The sequence below is a fragment of the Lactuca sativa genome, chromosome 5 (genome assembly GCF_002870075.4).
Source record: "Lactuca sativa cultivar Salinas chromosome 5, Lsat_Salinas_v11, whole genome shotgun sequence".
NCBI classification, from domain to species: domain Eukaryota; kingdom Viridiplantae; phylum Streptophyta; class Magnoliopsida; order Asterales; family Asteraceae; genus Lactuca; species Lactuca sativa.
In genome coordinates, this window is record NC_056627.2 from 135,446,187 (window position 1) to 135,468,861 (window position 22,675).

The 22,675-nt window shown below is 35.7% G+C and overlaps 1 pseudogene; it reads left to right on the top strand.

Annotated features, from left to right (window-relative positions):
- Positions 1-19,175: 19,175 nt before the first annotated feature.
- Positions 19,176-21,799, top strand: LOC111907776 (flowering-promoting factor 1-like protein 4; annotated as a pseudogene).
- Positions 21,800-22,675: the final 876 nt, after the last annotated feature.

The following is a 22,675-nucleotide window of genomic DNA, read 5'->3' on the forward strand; positions in this document are numbered from 1 at the left end:
TGGTGACTCGAGTTTGAGTTAAACTACTATCTAGATTAGAAATTCTTGTATTAACAATTTTTAGTTCTTTCTCATATGAGGATTGTGGTACTTTAAATGAAACGAAAACCGATTGTACCTTCTTGATCAGTTCATCGAGCTCGTTGAACTGTACGCTGAGCGGTTTGGCCGTAAAGCACATATCCTGCTGCTCCTTCGGTTCATTGCTTCCACCATCAGTGTTGTATCCCCTCATCTGAGATACATCGGACACCATGAAGCACCTTCCTCCACTGCTCTCCTCCTTTTCCATGCAAGCCTTTCCATGAGAAGGCTTCCTCACTTCATCGTCTTCAGAGTCGGTTGACCAGACTTCCACTCCACCGAACTCGTCATCAGCAACCGAACCCTGCACAATAAGAGCATTCATGGAAGGGTTAGCGGTAGATTTCTTCTTCCTCGTCTCATCAAGCTTTTTCTGTAGCAAAGCTTCCTCATCCTTTTCCTCATCTTTTTCATCCATCTTTTTGAGGACACAATCCTTAGCATAGTGATTTTTGCCTCTACAATAGTAACAGCTTACTCCAGAATCACCATCTGCTTTCGGTTCCTTCTTGGGCTCTTCAACCTTCGGTTCATTATTAACCTTTTCTGAACTATAACTCCCCTGCCAGTTTCGGTTTTTGTTGCTGGGGAATCTCTTCTTAATGAACCTCTTGGGGTTAGACACCATCATAGCATAATCCTCAGACGTGAGGTCATACTCCTCCAAGTTGAGGTCTTCATCCTCCATCACAGCTTTACTTTTTGATAGGAGGGCCAGCGAACCTAGGCTTGAAACAACATTCTTTTCCTGCAGCATAATCTTCTCCTGAGACTTGAGAATACCCACCAGTTTCGCCAAAGAGTATGATTTAAACTGCTCATGGGCTTTAACTCTTAACACCACTGCTCTCCATTCTGACCTTAGACCATTTAAGAAAGTAACTTTCTGCTCGATAAGCTTCCTTTCGATGTCATGTTTGATCATCCTGCTGAGAAGATGATTGAAGCGATCGAATGTCTGGGTCATAGTTTCTTCGTCTCCTTGCCTGAATTCTCCAAACTCAGATAAGAGCAAGGTTTGGATAGAATGTTCAAGATCCTCGTCTGTAGAGTATAGTTCGTGAAGTCTATCCCAAACTTCCTTTGCCGTCGTGCATGAGCTGACCAACCTGAAGGTGTCGGACTGAAGGGCGAATCTTATCAATCTTAACGCCTTGATATTACACTGGAATTTATCCTTTTCATCTTGCGCAATATCTTTGACATCCTTCAGCAGATCATTATACTCCTTTTGAGTTTTAATAATCCTTGACGTTGCAGAATGAGAAAAAGGTCCATTAATGATTGCTTCCCATATGAGGTATCCATTATCCTCAGATCCTATAACGTAGTCTTCGAAGTGATGCGCCCAGACTTCATAATCATGGGTATATAGGATTGGAATCTTCGTGGTTGAACCGATGATGTTGGAAATATTGATGGGATTCGATTGTGACTCGTCCATTATGATCGAAAAACCTGTTCAAAGATCAGACTTGTAATAAATCAGATTAGGGCAAAACAATAAATATCAAGATACGTCAATAATGAGATGACGGCTCAATAAATATCAGTAATTGCGGAAAAACCCTAATTGAAACCTTTTCACAGAAAAGATGTGTATCGATTACACAGCCTCCTGCTCTGATACCAATTGATGAGATTAAAACTTAATCTTGAAGATCGATTAGATCTTAAACAGGTAAAATAATGATTAAACAGCAAGAACACGAATATAAAGAACAAGTCAAGAATTAATCAAACGAGTCGAATAATTAAACTTAAACCCTCAGAAGAGCTCGTTCAAGAACATCAACTGTAGAGGGTTAAAAGGGTTACAAGAACGATAAAGAAATCTGCAAAGCTATCGTTATTCTCTAAAGCGTTAACCTAATATGCATGCAAGCATATCCTTATATAGTAAACCTAACAAGCTCACAGTTGGACAGGCCCAAAACCGGAGTACAAAATATATGGACTAACAGCCGAGCCCAATGACGCAATCCTTGAACGAATCTTCAACCCAACAAAACTCATATAGTCTTGAATCATATGCACTAGAGAGAATATTAAAATATTGTAAAAGAGAGTGTACCTGAGAATTCATTGGTGATTTGTTCAAAGATGTCGAAACAAAGCATTTCCCATTTATCTTCTCTTCCTCTTCATCCTCATGCATAGCGAACATCGCTCCATGGGTAGGATTTTATGCTTCTTCATCATCTGAGCCAGATGATCAAATTTGGTATGTACCTTCGTCTTCATCCATCCTTTGACCACTAGTGATAAACCTTACTCTTTTGTGTGCACCTCTTCCAGTCTTTCGACATAGTAATCCTCATCTTTTATCTTACTTTTCTTCTCATCTCTCTTTCTTAACATAAAATCATTCGCCATATGATTCGCTCCATTACAATAATGGCAGTCGAATCATGAGTCTCCTTTTAGCTTTTTCTCCTTCTTCTCATCATCAACACGAACTTCCTTCTTTTCCATCTGCTTCTCTTCATTCACAATCTTCGTAGCGAAGTTTCCTTTTCCATCAGTTGTTATTGAATTTGCATTAAATGGTTTCTTAAAGAACTTCTTTACTCGATTGTTAGAGTAAATTGCTAGGACTTCGTCATCTGAATTGACAATGAGACCTTCATCCTCACAATTCTCTTTCTCAACATTTTCTTTCACAGCTTCTCTCCCCGAAATCTTCGATACAAGAGCCAGTAGACCACCGATAATGATTATTGACTCTTCAGCTATTTCATTCACTTCGGCTTCATGAGTTTTCAGCAAATTGTAACGATCATTTAAGGTGAAATAATGAAAACTTTGTTGAGTCTTCACTCTCAGACTAACATTTATCCATTCTTTACGAAGCCCCATAATGAATGTGAGATTAAACTCCATAGTTGACATGGTGATTCCATATTGATTGCACATATATATGAGCTCATTTAGTCGATCATAATACAATTCAATGGATTCACCTTGTTTCTATAAACTCTCTTAATTCCACCTGACAATGTTTCACTAAATTGATTTTGGTCTTCTCACTACCTAGATACTTTTCTTTCAAAGTATCCCAAATTTCTTTGGCAGTTTAACAGCTATGCACATAATTGTACACAACTAGAGGAAGAGTGCCTCTTAATTCACGCATACACTTCTTCTCGTTCTTCAATAATCTCTCAGGTTGTTCAATGACATTTTGATTTCTTGAAGAAGTTGCAATGCTTTGAACAACAGTAGGAGGCCGAACATCATCGAGAATACAATTCTCGAGTTCTTCATCAATACCGTTCAAGTAATCTTCCATACGATCAGCCCATTGATCATAAAATTTGGGAATCCACATAGGAATTTTAGTTGAAGAACCAAGCAGATGAGAAATAGGAAGTCATTGTGTTCATGTTGAAGTTCGCCATTGATGTACGGACAAAGTTTTAGAAAAGCTTCAGGAATTTGAAAATATGTGGATGATTTTGTCAGAATCATAAATCGAACACTCGATTATACAACCTAATCACAAGATCGAATCACTACTGAAGATCTAAGAAGATTTTCAAAATCAAAAGTGTGGAACTTTTGACTCTAAAACGAGACTCAAAATACTTTTGACACAAATGAATATCAGATCATTGCAGAATGATTCCTGCTCTGATACCAAATGTAGTTGTTACGTAATCAAGTATGAATTATAGAACCAAAATTATATGAAAATGATGAACACAAGATATAAATAAAGTTTGTTTGGCTCGATTATGCTTTCAATGAGTACAGAGTGTTTTATACACTTACATGAAAGTTCTTATCTAACTCTAGTACTGAACACCTATTTATAGGGAACTAGAAAGCACACAAAAATATAAGGGACTAGACTTGAAAAGCATCGACACTAATTACCCTTATAATAAAGTTACATATTAACGAAACTATCCGTTGACCTTGGACAACTCACAACTAATTTTGACATCAACAGAACTAATATTGCAATTATATGATAGTTGCAAGTTGGGCTTATGGATCCCTAGGAAGGGATGGAGGAAATTTTATTTGTAGCCCACATAAATTTCGTCCAAATGGGGCTTCTGGAAGGATCTAATGGGTTGTTTAAGGCCTAAGAGAGAATTAGAGTTCTAGTCAGAAACCCTAGTAGCTTAGCTATACAAGGAACCCCTAGGATCCTTAAAATCGGCCACTACATCCTAAGAGGGAACCTTAGCCGATTTTTTAGCCTTATCACCTCTCTCATATTCTTCCAGTTGCTACTTGTTGTTTGTGTCTCATTAGAGGTGCAAAAATTGAGGCACTAAGCTCTTGAAGGTCAAGATCTACAAGCTACAAGGAAAGGTATTCTTCCAACTATGTTTTATACTACAAATCTCGAAAATTGTATGCTAGTTAGGGTTCATGCTTTGGATTATTAGAATTGAATGTATAACTTGAGAAAAACCTAGATCCAAAGCATAAGGGTTGAATGTACACCATTGTAATGATGTAGTGCTCAAAACCCATCACCTAAGAGCTAACAATGCTCTCTTTATCTATTACACAACCTGAATAACTAAAACACTCCTTTATCAAGATCCCTGGCGCTTACGAAAGGAATTACTACATGCACTCCTGAATACATAGACCTAACGAGAATTTGCTCAATAGTCACGATATGACCAATGCTTGAATTCTCCGTGACCATGAAGGAATTCGACGGATACTTGAGAAACAAAACGATACAACTTCCTAACCTCAAGCAATTCAATGGTATCCTACTTTCCTTCTCTAATACAACAATTAACCTAAACCAAAAACCTCGCATACCTAAACCATAGATTCCCCTAACCCATTGAATTAAAACCACAAACTGAACAGTCTATTGACCCTCTGATCGTAATAATCAACTCTTCCCTACTTAGGGTTCAAACTACCACCGAATGACATCTTCAAACAACAAAGCTTCAGACTGACTCAACTAGATACCTACCAACCTTGACTCTCGGAGTGCATAACATGGAATATGACAAACCATCGTATAATAACCAACCAATCATAAGTGAGCTCTACATCTTAGATGGAGACCTTACAAACCTTCCCCAACATTACCGCCTTTATAACATTCAGAAGCTCATGCAGATTCACAAGTAATAACTCCAATAGTACCAACATATCATTAATTATCTAGCTATATACAAATGGACTAACCACCCACCTTGCCTACAAATTTCCATCAAATAACTCATCATAAGAATCAACATAAATACTAGAGGCATCATTCTTATAGTTGGGAGATGCCAAATACAACATAAATTATTGGTAACTAATTACCTATCCTGATTACTTGAAATAGTTTGCTAGAACATGACGTTACTAATTTAAAAGAAAGTAGACCCCTCTCCTTTTTTACAGTCTTAACTGAAATGAATCTCTTATCAAAATCTGAAATATCTAGAGGCAACCATAACACAAGAACTGATAGGTCACAGATTAGTGGTTTGGACTAGGCAATCTTTTGTATTAGTGTTGATAGGGTCTTGGTCATGTTGGAGGTGTTTTGTAGCTTGTTATTAGGTGTTTATGGCTGATTTGGTGTTTACGGTCGTAAACAAGTTTACGATCGTGAACTTGTTTATGACCAGTCAGTTCCCTATAAACAATTTGTGAATGAATGTGTGCGTTGATTGATCATATTGTTCTTCTACTCTTTCTTGCTATTTCTTGTTTTGATCACTGGTTTGATTCACTCAAATTGGGACCTTACAATTGGTATCAGAACAAATCCGGTGTCAAAACATATTAAAGGATTGTATCAATAATTTTTCTAGATCTGGAGCGTATGTGATCTTATTTTTGAAGGATTTTTGCGTTTTAGGATAGCTCTTGGCAAAATAAGGGGGGTTTGTTCTTTGCATTTTTCCTAAAAATGAGTTTTGGAGCAACAAAGGTGAAAAATGTCGGGTTTTTCGCGATCTGAAGCAGGGTTTACGACGATTGAAGGGTTCTCGGACGAATAAGCGTTTGCGGCTTGGGTTCCATAGAGTTCACGGTCCTCGGTGTGCGTCCAGCCTCGCACGTGTTCGGTCAGGCGAGTTTGCGGTGGAGCGTCTCGTTTACGGTCTCGCACGTTCCCGGTCAGCCACGCATTCTCGGTCAGCAGCCTCGCATGCAGCGTCCTCGCAAGCAGCTGCGTACATTTAAAAAACATTTTGGGATTACCAGGGATCGGCCCTGGGTCCCTTGTGTCATCAACCAACGCCTCTTCCACTTGATCTAGCAAGGAACTCGTTAATCAGCTTCCATTTTTAAATCTTAAGGCTTCGCTGCTTCTTCTTAATTTCGCAATCTTGACATATTTTGCCCAAAAAAATCAATTTTTCAAAATTTTCATATCCATTTTCAACCAAAAATATTAGCTTTTAATTTTTGACTTTTTCCTTAAAAAAATTGACTTTTGACTTTAAAGTTTGAGCTTTGACTTGAAACTTTGACTTTTTCGTTTAACTTTTAAAGTTTCAAATTTAGCTTTTTCAGTTTGACTTTTAAGTTTGACTTTTCAAGTTTGACTTTTAAGTTTGATTTTTTAAATTTGACTTTTAAGTTTGGCTTTCTTGGTTTCAAGTCAAAGGGCATTTTTGGTAAACAATGAGTTCTTCAAAAGTCAAAGTCAATGAAATTTCGTTGGAGAATTTACGTGAACATTACGAATTACTACGTAGAGAAACGAAGAACTAAAATATGAGGGATACCAACTTAGGCTATGTTGGGTGTACTAGGTGACAAGCTAGCTGTTAGCTGAAAAGCTAACTGTTAGCTGAAAAGCTAGCTGATAGCTGAAAATCTAGTTGTTAAATAAAAAGTTAGTTCATAGCTGAAAAGCTAGCTGATAAAAAATAACGTTTGGTAAACTTAGCTGAAAATCTAGCTGAAATATATAAAATTACATAAAAGGACATGTAAGAGAATGTGTTTCTATAATTAATTAAGGGGTGTATTTGGAAAATTACAAAAAGATCCTAAAAAGCTTGTCTAAGTAGCTTTTCAAAAAGCTAGCTTATAAGCTATCTTATAAGCCACATTTTGTCTTACCAAACACGACAACATAAAAAAGCTCGAAAAAAAAGCTAGCTTATTAGCTAGCTATGGCGTGCCAAACACTACCTTAAAAAAGTCCTGAAACCATTGAAAGACCAATTAGAGGCCAAGACAAATGACTACAAGAAATTACAAGCAGACTATAGTGACAAGTGTGTTCAATATAAATATCTTAAAAAGGATTTTGATGTTTTAACTATAGAACTTAACACATTGAAGACTCGTTTTGAAAATGCTAAATTTAACTAAAAAAAATTTGATGTGTCAAGTGAAAGAGTTGCAACAATAATTGAGCACCAAATGAAATGGAAGGACCAAAAGCAAGTAGGAATAGGTTATTAGAGTGTCCCTCCCCCATTCAATAACAATTATACTGTTAAACCTTTGACTCAGGAGGAAATTGATCGAGAGCCATCTATGGTTTATGGTAAACCAGCTACTGAACAGGGGACAAAATGTAGTGCTAGGGAGTTAGATACTAACGTTTCTACTTCCCATGTAGATACATCTTTAAGTCAACGAAAGCAGGAGTTTAGAGAAAATTGTGCTAATAATAATTATGTTTTGAGAAATGATGGTTCAATTTAAGATAATATTGTTTCTTAAACTGATGATTCGATTGGTGATGATGATGTTTCTAATAATTCTGAAGTTTCTATTACTATCACACTCGCTGCAGCTACACCTGTCACAAAACTTGAATCATGCACTTATACATGTGGAAAGAGCAAGGGAGTCAATAAAACCACTAAACCAGAAAAGAGCAGTAGCAGTTTTTATTCTAAGAAACAAACATGCTTTAACTGTGGAATTGCTAGTCATATTGCTCAAAATTGTCCAAATCGGGCATTTGTTCCTTTTCATGCACATATAAGAGAGAGGAAGTCGCGAGGAAGATATCTCACGAGAAATTTCTCGAGACCTCGTTCTCGTGATGGTGATTGGAATGTTCATAAGGATAGAAAAAAGGATTAACTTAAAAGAAATAAACAAGTTTTTCATGCAAATATAACAGGTACTTTCACGAAACCGATCGTGGCTAAGCCAAGATAGGATTCGTGAAAGTCTTCATCTGGGTCTACGACTAATTTTAGACGGAAACCCAAACAATCAAACCCAAAGAAAATTGTTTCAAAATCATTTGTAAAGTTTTAAACCTAACTACCAATGGTTCCCAAGAATCTAAATGTCTAATCATCTCAATCTTCTACTTGTGCATCTGGTGATAAATCAAATTCAAAAATTAAAAAAAGAAAATCCGCTACTAGTAAAGAAAAATCCAGTGTTGTTATCACCTGGGTCCCTAAATCTAATTGATCTCGCGCATTGTGCAGCAACAGCTATGGGGGAATGTCGTCAGACCTTGGTACGTCGACAACGGTTGTTCCAGGCACATGACATGAGACATCTCCCAACTGCATGTTATTCAGACTATTAATGAGGGCTATTTTTCCTTCGCAGGAGAAGATGGAGGGAAGATCACACAGAAAGGAACACTTACAAATGGAGTGCTTAGTTTTGAGAATGTCATCTATGCTCCTGAGTTAAAGAGTAGCTTGTTGGGTGTCTCACAAATCAGCTTATGGACTACGGTTTGAATTTTCTTGAGACCCCTATATTCTAAAAAATGATCCATTTTGAAGACTGATTTTTTTTAGGATAGTTTAAATTTTCACATTTAATTTTCATTCTCTGCTATGCACAAATTTAGGGGGAGCAATAAAAACAAAACAAAAAACGTCAGAAAATTAAAAAAAATTATATAAATTAGAAAATCCAAAAGTAGTTGGTCTGTAGGTGATGTGATGGAAAGTGATATAAACTCGGTGATAATAGGCAATTTGAATTTGTGTAAAGTACCAAAATAGAATTGTCTAGGCTCTGTGTTCAATGCGCTGGTAGGCACGAAAGATTTAAGGGACTTGACTAGGAACATATAAACTTAAGGAATCTAGAGAATTGACAAATATAGACCTAGAGAGTTTTGTTTAGCCTGGCAGTACGATGCTCGGATAGGTTGAGCAGGGAGATATACATGGGAATCTGCGGATTACACTAAATAATTTGTATCTAGAATTGTGGTTTAACTTTTCCTTGATGTATGAACTTTGTCCTTAATTCCGATATTGATAGAGCGACCAGGAAATTCCGATTAAGTAGGTTTGTAGGAAATTATTTTTTTGCTTTCTTTTTGTCATTCATATGTTGCTTCCTCTATGTGATCGAAAGATCCGACCTGGACTGCAACATCTGCAATTCTATCTCTCTGTATCTCCTTCTATGCAATTCTTCCTACCTGTTAGCCATATGTTGTCTCCTCTACATGATTAACAATCCAACCTGGTACACAACATATGCACCATTCTACTTCTCAATCCCTCGAAACTCCAGTTAGTCGTATGTTTCACCCTTTGTATGATTGGAAGAGATCCAACCTGGGTGTACAGCATATGCATTCTAAATCTGTCTTCTCCCATAATAATTGTATGCTCACCTAAAGTATGGAATATCTCGGAAGTTCTTGATTATTGGGGTATATCATGAAGCGGGAAACATGTTCTAGTACATCTAAAATTATGCAATTAATGGATTGTCTGTAGATCTCGCTGCTCAATTTAGGTGGACAACAATATCCTTGGTCGTCGTCAGATAAGTGGTCGTTAGGAATTTTATCTAGAATCGCAAAGTCACAATGTCTTGTCACTTGTAGTATTTCTTAATTTTTTCACAATATTTCATACTTAAGTGGACCACAATACGGGCAATTGACCAAATCTATTAATGAAAAAGGAGATACCGATAAACGGATTAAGGTTGTCCAATAACTTTGATCCCTATATCACAAAAGGTTATGTGCTATGGTGAAAAAGGAAATTAGTGTTGTACAATTTTATTTTTATTTTTGTTTTTATTTAAAAAAATCATCAAAATAAAATAAAATAATAGTTTAGTTTAAATTTCTTTTAAATTTAATTTTAATTTTAATTTTAACTTTTAAGTCTTCAAAATGTCTTATTTTTGAAAAGATTTGATGCTTCTTGGGTTGGCAATTCATTGGTTTTGAGCAAGATAATGATACAAGGTTAAGCAGTGAAGACCTCGATGCTTTCTTTGACACTGTCCATGATGTTGTGCAACCCGCAATGGAGACATAAGGAGTTACTGGTGTTCTCAAAGTGACGTCTCCAGCTTTTGATCAGATGGCCGGTGCTACAATTGATATGGAAGTAGCGTTAAGGATTCCTCCCCTTCAGGTTGCTGTTCCAACCTGTACGCCATTTGTGAGTGATCCGCCAGTGACACATACCTCCCAGCCTCTATTAAAGCGAATAAGACATAATCCAAGGCCGGGGGGGGGGGGGGTAATTCAGGGACATACCTCACCCATTCAACCTGCAGTCACTACATTAGCTACTACTCCAACCGTTTCAACTGCTCCTGATCTTGAAGGACCAATATCCATTTTTGAAGCTGGAGTTTCTTTAGCTCTTGGAGGTTCCTCCCCACCAAGGCCTTCACATGATATCTCCTCTGTGAGACTTGCAAGGGCCTTGGCATCACAAGAAGTAACAGGCTTTCCTCCTCACGGAAAAGGCATATCTATTGAGGAAGGTAGATCTAGGGGAGTTGAGCCTTCCAACCCAGAGCTCATGGTTGAGATTGGCATATTGAAACAAACATTCATCAAGAAGGACGCGTTGATAGGTAAACTTGATGTTCGTCTCTCAGTTGTTGAAGCCGACAACGAATCCAAGTCAAAGCAAATATCTGATCTCCAAACTCACCTTGGAGCGATTACTACATGCTATTATGACTAAAAGAACAAACTTTATGAAGAATTTGGTGATAAGTTTAAGTCATCTGTCGTTCCACCAATTGCAACTGAAGGTCTTTCCAGCTTCCCTGTCCAGCCTTCTCTGAATGGCAACCATGTGGATCCTCCACCTCCCAGAACCATACGAATTGTCGATCAATTTGAAACTGGGCCTATCAATTCCAATACTCGAATCACTATCAACCACGCTAAAAGAAAAGTTACTTCTAAGAAGAAAGAAGGATGGCTGTTTATGATGAACTCTGATGAGAATCGAAGTGGAGACCAGCATCAACTAACAGTAACTGACCTTGAAAAATGAAAATTTGGCGACAAGTTTGGAAATCGTTCGGGAATTAAGATGTGGGTATATAACGCTGACCTAAAACTGTGGTTGGTGAAGAGGAAATTTGGCCCTGCCAAATACTACAAGAGTACTCACGACTTTTGTTTTCGGACAAGAGTCAATCTTACAGAACCCTCAAACGCTCCATTCCACAATCCCTCCAAAGATCCTCAGGCTTTCAGTTTCAAACTCTTTTTAGAGCGGCAGGTCAAAAAAAAATTTATCTGGAATGACGACATCTAACTCTCTGATTACAAGATATCCAGAGGTGCTTAATCCCAAAAAAAACGAGCCAATGAAGATATTGTTGTGGCCTGCTACGAAACAGTTTAAAGAAATTCCAAATCCTCAACATTTTCATGATGGATATCTGGATCAGATGGAATTATTGGCTTTTGATGAGGTCGCAGCCACTACAACAATCAAGTTTTCAGACAGTGACACTGTTCTTCGACTTGTTAAAGCTAATGATCTTCTGAGGTTTAGGGAGAGAGAAATTCACAACCTGGCAAGTCATCAAATAATTTGCAAATCAGGTATCTTGGAGGCAGCCGCTAAAGAGTACACAAGAATGGTTGCAAAGATCATTGCCAACAGGCTTTGGTTGGGGGCTATTGAAAGATTGGATGTGAGGTTGTTTAAGAACTTATGATAGATGAAGACTAAGCTTATGCTAGCCACAAACCAAGGGGGAGATTGATAGGTCATAGATTAGTGGTTTGGGCCAGGCAATCTTTTTTATTAGTCTTGATAGGGTCTTGGTCATGTTGGAGGTGTTTTGTAGCTTGTTATTAGGTGTTTACGGTCGTAAACAAGTTTACGGTCGTGAACCTGTTTACGGCCAGTCAGTTCCCTATAAATAGTTTGTGTCGCAGTCTGTCAGAGAGAGTGGACGTACTGAGTGACGTATCACATGTGTTTATGGTCAACTGTGTGTAACTCAAGGTGTACCAGACATTTTTGTGAATGAACGTGCACATTTCTTGATTATCTTGTTCTTCTACTCTTTCTTGATATTGTTTGTTTTGATCACTAGTTTGATTAACTCAAATTGGGACCTTACGAGAACCCACTTGTGCATTCCAAACTTGTCGCAACATTCGCAACTACCTAGACCATCCAAACGAATATCCAAATAATTTACCTCTTACTTTGATGGTGCTTTTGTTGTGTTTTCTATGCATAAAATACACTTAAACTTGGTAGTAGAAAATTTAATCTATGATATACCCAAGTGTGCATGCCATGTAAGAATCTATGGCGTCATACTAATTACAACTACCCTATGAGAACATTAAACATAAAGAAGAATAACATACCTCCTATATAGTCAGTGACCTCCATGCTTGAGACCTTTTCATCCTCAAAGTTGCGTGGATGAGAGGACCCAAACCAAAATCCCTCTAATGGTATCATACCCAATGACACCAAAAACTAGAATAAAAATAAACATGAAAATGGTCAATTTCACAAACCCTAATAGGTTATAAATCATCCCTATGGGGCGAGTAAGAAGGTTTGGAAAAACTTCAAGCCAAGGTGCAAGGAAGAATGAAATCCCTAAAGCCCTATTTATAGCCTTGGATGTTTAAGTTTGTACTCCATCCCATGTGGGACAAGGAACCAATTTCGAAATTCCCACTTATCTACTAGGGATTTCATCCAAACCCTAATCCCATAAGGGTTCTGGAACATGTGACAACAATCAATTTTGGTCAAACAAAGTCAACATTAGTCAACCACGTCAACTCAACTCGTATTAGGATTTTAGGATAAATGGTGTATTTCCTCATTTTTCTTATGTACTATGGACAAATTATAATACAAAGTACCTCTCTAGTTTCCAATTGTCGAATATAAACCCTAATTAAGGTTAGTAATGTAACAACTCGATAATTTAATTATATATTATTTGGGTATAAAAAATATTCATAAAACAATGTAGTAGAGTTCATAAACCTTACACTACATGACATATTCATAACAAAGGTTACATATACAAATTTTTAGTGAATTCATCACCAAGTGTGCATGCCATGTAAGAATCTATGGCTTCATACTAATTACAACTACCATATGAGAACATTAAGCATAAAGAAGAATAAGATACCTCCTATATAGTCAGTGACCTCCATGCTTGTGACCTTGCCATCGTCAAAGTTGCGTGGATGAGAGGACCCAAACCAAAATCCCTCTAATGGTATCATACCCAATGACACCAAAAACTGGAATAAAAATAAATATGAGAAGGCTCAATTTCACAAACCCTAATAGGTTATAAATCATCCCTATGGGGCGAGTAAGAAGGTTTGGAAAAACGACAAGCCAAGGTGCAAGGAAGAATGAAATCCCTAAGGCCCTATTTATAGCCTTGGATTTTTAAGTGTTATACTCCATCCCATGTGGGACAAGGAACCAATTTGGAAATTCTATCTTATCCAATAGGGATTTCATCCAAACCCTAATCCCATAAGGGTTCTAGAACATGTGACAACATTGAATTTTGGTCAAACAAAGTCAACATTAGTCAACCAAGTCAATTCAACTCGTATTAGGATTTTAGGAGAAACGGTGTATTTCCTAATTTTTCTTATGTACTATTGACAAATTATAATACAAAGTACCTCTCTAGTTGCCAAATGTCGAATATAAACCCTAATTAAGGTTAGTAATGTAACATCTCGATAATTCAATTATATATTATTTGGGTATAAATAATATTCATAAAACAATGTATTAGAGTTCATAAACCTTACATTACATGACAAATTCATAATAGAGGTTACATATACAAATTTTTAGTGAATTCGTCACCAAATGCGGCATATTTTATACACGACTTAAACACCCAATGTTATAGGAAAGAGTTTAGGAATCAACCTAACTTTCGTGTAATGTATTATTATTTTTGATGATAATGATTTTTATAATATATGGAATTTTTATAATTAAAATTAAATATTTATACATCATTTACACCATATTTCTTTATAAATATACCACTCTTTTTATAGATTTTTATAAAAGAAAAGAGAGTTGACTTAGGATTTATAAAACATCATAAGAGACAAAAATTGTCTCTTCTTTTCTCCACAGATTTTATCATCCAACATACAACCATTCACTCACACCCACCACATCCCACCCCCGCCACTACCCTCCCTCCCCCCCCCCTTTAAGTTGCGGCCGAATCCCCTCACCCCCTATCTTCATATCTCCTTGAAAGTGCACTTCATATCTTTTAAGGATAATTCTCCACATGATTGGTTCTTCATCTTTTGGTAAGCTTTTCTTCACTAATCTAGTGATTTTACACACAAATATAATAGTTTTGCTACAATTACACACATTAATATGTGTTGATATCCATAGGGTAATTCCATCTTCAAGGGTTCTTCAAGCATCTTCAAGTGTTCTAAGCTTGAAAACCATCCTCTTCATATATTTATCCACCAAGAAACACACTCAAGGTGAGTTCATACCCATCATTTTCATTTTTATCCAAGTTTTAGGGGGGGGGGGGTGGGATACAAGTAAACTTGTGTAATAACACCAATTGTTATGCATGCTTAGTCTTCAAGTTGTGTAAAACTATTATTTATATGAATTAATCTTATTACCTAGTATTATGAACATTTATGTGCGGTATGTTGTTTAAAATGCAAATCTATGTATAGTGAGTATAAACATGCTATATGTTCATGAGAAAAAGTCACATAAACAAAACCATAAAAACTATGGTTTTTATGAACATAATATGAATTTTCTAGCAAACTTGTTTTAACCATGTTATTACATTATTTTTGTGGGATACAAATAAAAATATGTTATTTTCAAACATGTGTTATGAAACTAGTTAAAAAAACCAAGGATTTGGTTTTGCAAAAAGAAAACCTTGAAATCCCACCATTTTTATGTAAAAGAAGGGTTTTTCTAGGATATATGGTCATGACTAGGTTATGATACCATTTTTGTGAGATTTGACCTAAAATATGTTATTTTAAACATATCAGGTTAGTTTGGCTTGATATCCAGAAAAAGGTAAAAATGAAATTTATTGGGTTTATAACTCAATTTTTTACCGTTTGGTGACGTAAAAAGGGCCAAAACTAGCAAATTGGCTTCACTATACTAAATGTTCATATACTTGTGATAGATGTAAATTATATGTTATTTAGGGACATCTAAACATGTTAAATTATATATATATATATATATATATATATATATATATATATATATATATATATATATATATATATATATATATTTATATGAGAACATATGGGCACAACAAAACATTTTATAATAAACTATAATAGGTATAGTTTATGGGTCATTGACACTATTTTACCGTTTTGATGCATTTAGAATAATTTTATAAAAGTATAATTATTTTTAAACTATGTAAATACTATGTAAATGTGATATTTACACTTACAAGGGTTTTCATTACACTATACGTTAACTTGTTGAAACAATTATGCGACACACAGTCTTCACTGTACCTACTAGAGTACACACTAAAGTCCTAAATTATAACCAGAATCTCGGTAAGAGAGCATGACACTTGTGTATAGATCTACACGGGACCGAAAACCCTACACCTAAGCTGCTAGCTACGACTACACCAGCAGGTCTAGGGTAACAAATGTCTAACATTCTGACGCCTAAAGAAAGTCGTAGCAGCCCAACTTTGGTTTTAGCATGGTTGTAATAACTCACATGTGCAATCAACAATTCATTTAGTTTACGGGGTAACATGTGTCCAAATGGTTTTATATATGAATAAAACTACATAATACTATTTTAAGTGTATAAATACTTATACATTTTTGGTCTTAGGGTTTTAAGACTGCAACTCATATTTATGAAAATATTGGATTTTCTAGGAACGTACACTATTAGTTTTACAAGGAAAAAGTTACAGATTTTTCACATGCAAAACTCTTATGAACTCACCAACTTAATTCTTGACATTTTTCAAAACTACGTGTATTCTTAGTAAATCGGTAAATAGGTAACCACAAGGCTCTTAAGGATGGGACATTACCATGTCATATTGTTCATTTTTGTCATCATAATGTAATTGTTTTGAAACATACAATACATGGTAACAATTTAACACTTTCAGTTATAGTTATGATGGTTGTATTTGTTTTGATTCACTATTATACATTATGTTGTGATACTATTCATGAATGTCACCCCCCCAGACGTTTCTGCCATCCTGGTTTGGGGGCGTGACAGAACATTTCTAGTTAACCAACTATTGATTAATAAATATTCAACCATTTAATTAATTACACTGTTTAATTCATTCCAAGAATATTTTCCAATTAGCTTATGGTTATTAATTGGTAATCTCTTTATTTTTTCCGCATGTGTACGCATTGTATCTATTTTAGTAATATATAAGTGAGTTTTTGTGACTAAAAATAATGTATTTAAAGTGATTCGTGACACAAATATGAAGAGTTGAAAAAAATAAGTTTTGGTATATCAATGATTATTGTAATACAAAATTTTGTTGGGATAATAGTGTTTCTCCTTATCAAATGTAGGTTAATTTCTATCTATTGTTTTTGTATGATTTATAAGTATTTAATAAATTCTTTTGATATAAAGTTTATAGTAGATATTGTAGTGTTTTTATGTTATTTAAAATTATAATATTTTTCATGCTATATATTATTATTATTTATCTATAGAAAGCATCGTATGTTTAATATAAATTTACCTAACTTAAAACGGTGTCTAAAATAACCAAAAGTTCTAGTATTTATTTTTTTTCATATAATTTGCTATTCATTATAAAAAGAAGACAAAACTGCAAATTTAGTCCTTGTGGTTTGCAAAAAACTTTGGATAGGGTCCAAAAAGTTTTCGACTTGCATTGAAAGTCCAAAATTAAGGTTTTTCTGTGTGTTTTAGTCCAAAAAAACTTGAAATGAGAGTAATACCCATTTACTTTCTTTTTTATTATTTTTTTTGTTTTTTAAATACTATTTTAATTTAAAAAAAGAAAATAAAATAACTCTCTCTCTCACACACACACACACAAACACAAACCTAATTAAATAATAACAAATATTCCCCTTATTTCATAAAGAATCTGATGATCGAAAGCACACAAAAAAGAAATTCATGATTTCTACATCCAGTTCAAATAAGAAGTCCTCCGGTGCTCAATCGAACTATCCTCATTTTTCAAGTATCTATTTTTGTGTTGATTGCAAGGTGAGGAAGGGGCGTTTAGGTTTAAAGTTGCTAAGAAAATTTCAACCAAGGATCGGTATACAAAGGTTGATGAGCGTGGTAGGATTCGATGTCATATCAATGACGCCAGAGAAGAAGGATCATCGAAGACGGTGCTGAAACCCTAGCAACATCCGACGAAGAAAGAGAGACCACCAAAAATCGAGCCATAGAGATGGTGGCTGCCGCCACCGGCCACCACTAATCATAAATCACCACCACCAAGACATTAGCAATGGGTGGTAATGATAGAAATTCTGATTTTATACTACTTCGATTTTTGTGATGCTTTGCTCCTGATTTGTTTTGATAATGCTTTGAACAAGAATGGATTCTATATGTTTTAATCTTGTTCCATCCATGTATACGTATCCTTGTCTCGTGACCCCCTAAAAAAGATGAACAATTTCTAGAACCATATTCAAATTATGGATTTATGGATCTAGAGGGGATGATAAAGTTCATCGGACTCACCACCATCGTCCTCTAAAACTGTGTTCATATTTTATCCTCACAAGAAAACCAGAGCATGTTTGTTTGATTTCGTCTCCTTCGTCTTGTGATTTTCAAAAATTGATTGTCCCATAGCACCTTTCACCCATGATCCCCTTGCCCTCCTACATATCCCTTCTCGGCAAGAAACTGTTCACCAACAATCATTGATACTTGTCACCAGGATTGGGATTGAGAAGGAGATGTAGGTACAGATCAACAGTTGAAAAACAAAGAAGAAAATGAAGGTTCTGACTTTGAACTCATTTTATCTAATTTGTTTAATGTATTTCCTATGGTGATTCGATTTGGGTGATGTATTTCCAATTTGTATCTAGATTTTGTTTGATTTTCAGACCCACACACTAAATATTTAAGGAGAATTTTGAGTTAACCTTTTAGCTGGGAGGTGGAAGGAGAAACACACACACACACACACAGAGCGAGAGAGTTATTTTATTTTCTTTTTTTAAATTAAAATAGTATTTATAAAATGAAAAAAATAATGAAAAAGAAAGTGAAAGGGTATAACCGTCATTTCAAGTTTTTTTGGACTAAAAACACAGAAAAACCTTGATTTTGGACCTTCCATGCAAGTCGAAAACTTTTTGGACCCTATCCAAATTTTTTGCAAACCACAAGGACTAAATTTGCAGTTTTGTCTAAAAAGAAATTAATGTATGTTTGATATACAATTTATACAACTTAGAACGACATATAAAATAATCAATTAATAGTAGACGTAATAAATTATTTTAAACTATGACAATTAATAAATATAATTGGTTAAATATATGTTTGTTTTGCTATGAACATCAATATATGTCTATTTAGCTATGAACGTCAGATTTTCATGTATAAATACTGAATTAAAATTTATTATTCGAACTATACAATTAGAATTTTGCGTAATGTACAAGAGTTTGCCTACTATATATATAGATACACACACACACACATAGAGAGAGAGAGAGAGATGCATTATTTTATTATATAGATAGTAGAATAGACGACTTTCCCTCAATAGCTTTTCCATATGGCAATATAACCCTTAATTCCCCTATGGAATTTTCCGTCTTAACACTCTTATTCTTCCTTTCTTAATATTTTTAGAATGACATGGCTGGTGTTTGGGTGTTCAAAAATGGTGTGGTTAGATTAGTGGAGAACCTGTTTGGTAAGTATTTTCCCATAATGATTTCATTAAACAATAGATGTACAAATACAAGATATAATAGGCTTGTGTACTAAACACTACGGACTAATAAATGGCCTATTATACACACACACACGATTGATACACAATGTACACTAATACATTCCCCCCCCCCCCCCCCCCCCCGACCGCTACCGCCGCAGTTCGAGTGGTAGGAAGACTCCGAATTCTCAAGTTGTTTCTAAATTCCATGAAGAGAGACGCTGGGAGGCCTTTTGTAAATATATATGCATATTGGAGCGATTAAGGGACGTGAAGGACCTGAACGTGACCGATAGCGACTTTATCTTGAATAAAATAGATGTCAATTTCAATGTGCTTTGTCCTTTGGTGTTGAAATGGATTTGTGGAGAGATGACCAACAGTGACATTGTCGCAATACACAATAGTAGCTTTGGGAATATGGGTATGTAATTCGTGTTGGAGATTGTGCAGCCAACATGTTTCTATAACCGCATTGGCAACTCCGCAGTATTCAGCTACGATACTAGATCATGAGATTGTTGGTTGCCGTTTAGATGACCGAGATAATAATTTATCTCCGAGAAAGACTCAATAACCACTACTAGACCGTCTAGTAGAGGGAAATTCTCCCCAATCTGTATCTGAATAGGCAATAAGACCAGTGGATGATGAATGGTGAAGTTAGTGACCAAGATACAAAGTACCGAGAATGTAGCGCAAGATACATTTTAAATCCTGAAAATGAGTTTCATGCGGGTTGTACATATAGAGATAGATATGATGAATAGCAAAAGACATATCTAGTCTGGTGAATGTTAAGTATTGAAGGCCTCTAGCAAGGCTGCGATAAAGGGTTGGGTCGGCAATGGGTGGACCAGAGTCATCGAGTTTGGCTTGTGTGTGAGCTGTTGTCCGACATGGATTACAATTCAACATGTTTTCTTAGTCAAGAACTTCCAAAGCATATTTTCTTTGGGATAGAAATAAGCCATCATTTTTGGAAGTTTCCAAGATACTCATGAAATAGGATAAGGTACCAAGAACCGTCATAGAAAACTCTACAGCCAAGAGTTTGATGATCTGCTGAAGGAGAGATGTGGTTGATGCTTTAAGGTTGATATCATCAACATATAGCAACAGGTATGCAGTGGCATTACCGGATCTATATATAAATAGACAAGAATCGGATCTGCTATGTGAAAAACCTCATGTAAGGATAAAGGAAGCAAACAGATTAAAGCATGCCCTATGTACTTGTTTTAGGCCGTATAAAGAGTTGTTGAGATCGCAAACATGATCTGGGAACTATGTGTCATGGAAGCCCGGAGGTTGGTGCATGTAAACAATTTCATTAAGTTTTCCGTGTAAGAAAGCGTTTTTAACATCATGATGATGCACCGGCCATTTACAAGACATGGCAAGACTGAGAATTATATGAATGGTAGTCGGCTTGACAACCAGACTAAATGTCTCATCACAATCAAATCCTAGTCTTTGTCTATTGCCATTTGCCACAAGGCGAGCTTTGTATTGTTCCAAAGTGCCATCTGTATTTATATTTCTTTTTAAACAACCACATAGATCGGACAATATTAATGTCCCTTGGTCTAGGTACAAGAGCCCATGTCCCATTAGAAATAAGAGCATTAAATTCAGTGTTCATAGCATGATTCCATTTTGGGTCTTTGAGGGAGGATAAGTGAGATTTGGGTAATGGGGACTCGGTTGTAGTGTGTAGGTTAAGTTTGGATGTGGGTTTAAATATGCCATGATTAGATCAGGTGGCCATATAATGGGTAGGGAAGGGTATATTAGGAGGATGGATTGGTAACTGAGGCGAAGAGGGGCTGAAATAGGACGATAAGGATGACGAGGGACTGTTGGGAGAGTTATCGTTGGGGAGGGAGCTATTTTGGGGGGTTGCAAATCGTGAAGAGTTGGTTGGGGAAGATGGGATGGTAGAGGGTTCTTTAGGGAAGTATCGAGTGGCGGATGGGGTTGTTTTGATGAAGATCAAGAAGATTATGTATTTGTGGTGGATGTGGTGGGTAAGATGGTGTATCCAAGGATGGGGGAGTAGGGGCGGAAGTGGGGTGTTGTATTGGGAGGTCCTTAAGGAAGGCATATGAAGTTCTGATACCGTGTTTGGTAAGTATTTTCCCATAATGATTTCATTAAACAATAGATTTATAAATACAAATTACAATGGGCTTAGATACGAAACAATACTGACTAATAAATGGGATATTATACATATACACAATTGATATAAAATGTACACTAATAGAACCCTGGTGCTGCTTATTTGCAAGGTGCATCTTGTGGGAAGTTATTGGTGCACCTGCCTACCAATGAAGTTGTTACTTCATATGAGGTTCTTGAACGAATTCTCACCTCTATCGGGTGAGAAAGGTACTATGATGATCTAGGCTTTCTTCAGTTTCATAAAAGATCCATCGTTCACCTCATATCTCTCCCTAAAGACTTCAAGAACCTCAAGTCAATGCACATGTATGATATTGTGGTAAGGAATCACAATGTGTTTGAAGTACGAAACTCATAGTTATCTATTTTATCATGATCATCCAGCCATCGGCAGTTTCATTCTTACGTATTTTGTTTTAATATGTGTCTTTGTTTGTTACTATACTTTGTTGAAATTTTATTATTCGTGTGCCATGTATTCTAGGTTTAAGAATTATTGTTTGCTTAAGGCTTTTTATGGTTTTTGAGAATGTGTAAAATTAAGTTATTGGGTGATTAAAATTTGAATGTAAGTTGTTATTATTATTATTATTATATTTTTTTGTATGTATTAAATATATGTCTAGATATGAGATGTTTCTAAAATAAATTGTCATTGAAAATTGCAATCAACTTTTTTTTATGATAAACAACATACAATGAATGAACAATCTAATAAACACTAGAATTATAAAAAAAAATACCATCTTATTTTGACATTTGGAATTACTAGTAAAAGATGATGTGATGATAGTATCATTAATAACTCACACTACAAGAAAAACACGATTTTGCTAGGGAAGGGCGCTATGGAATGTATTTTCGTTGTTAATCTGCAATGGATCGTGCTGTGGAATGTCGTTCCATACCAAGGTTGCAACCACATTGTCTACGGAATTTATTTCCAGTAGTGAGCATGGGACTTGCTAGGGAAAATGCTACTGACTTCATATCTATTAGTATTATGCTAATGATATTTCTATGGAAAAAACATTCGTAGCAATTTTGCAACAAAATTTATTAAGAAATCAGTTTCCAATGTACTGTTGCTATGGAATCAATTATCGTGGTTACTATCCAACATACGTTTTCAACGAAAACCAATCCATATTTGCTTTGCTATGGAAGTACCATTCATAGGTATTTGCTAGGGAATTCTACTATGAAATTTCATTTCCTTTGCTTGTTTTGCTAT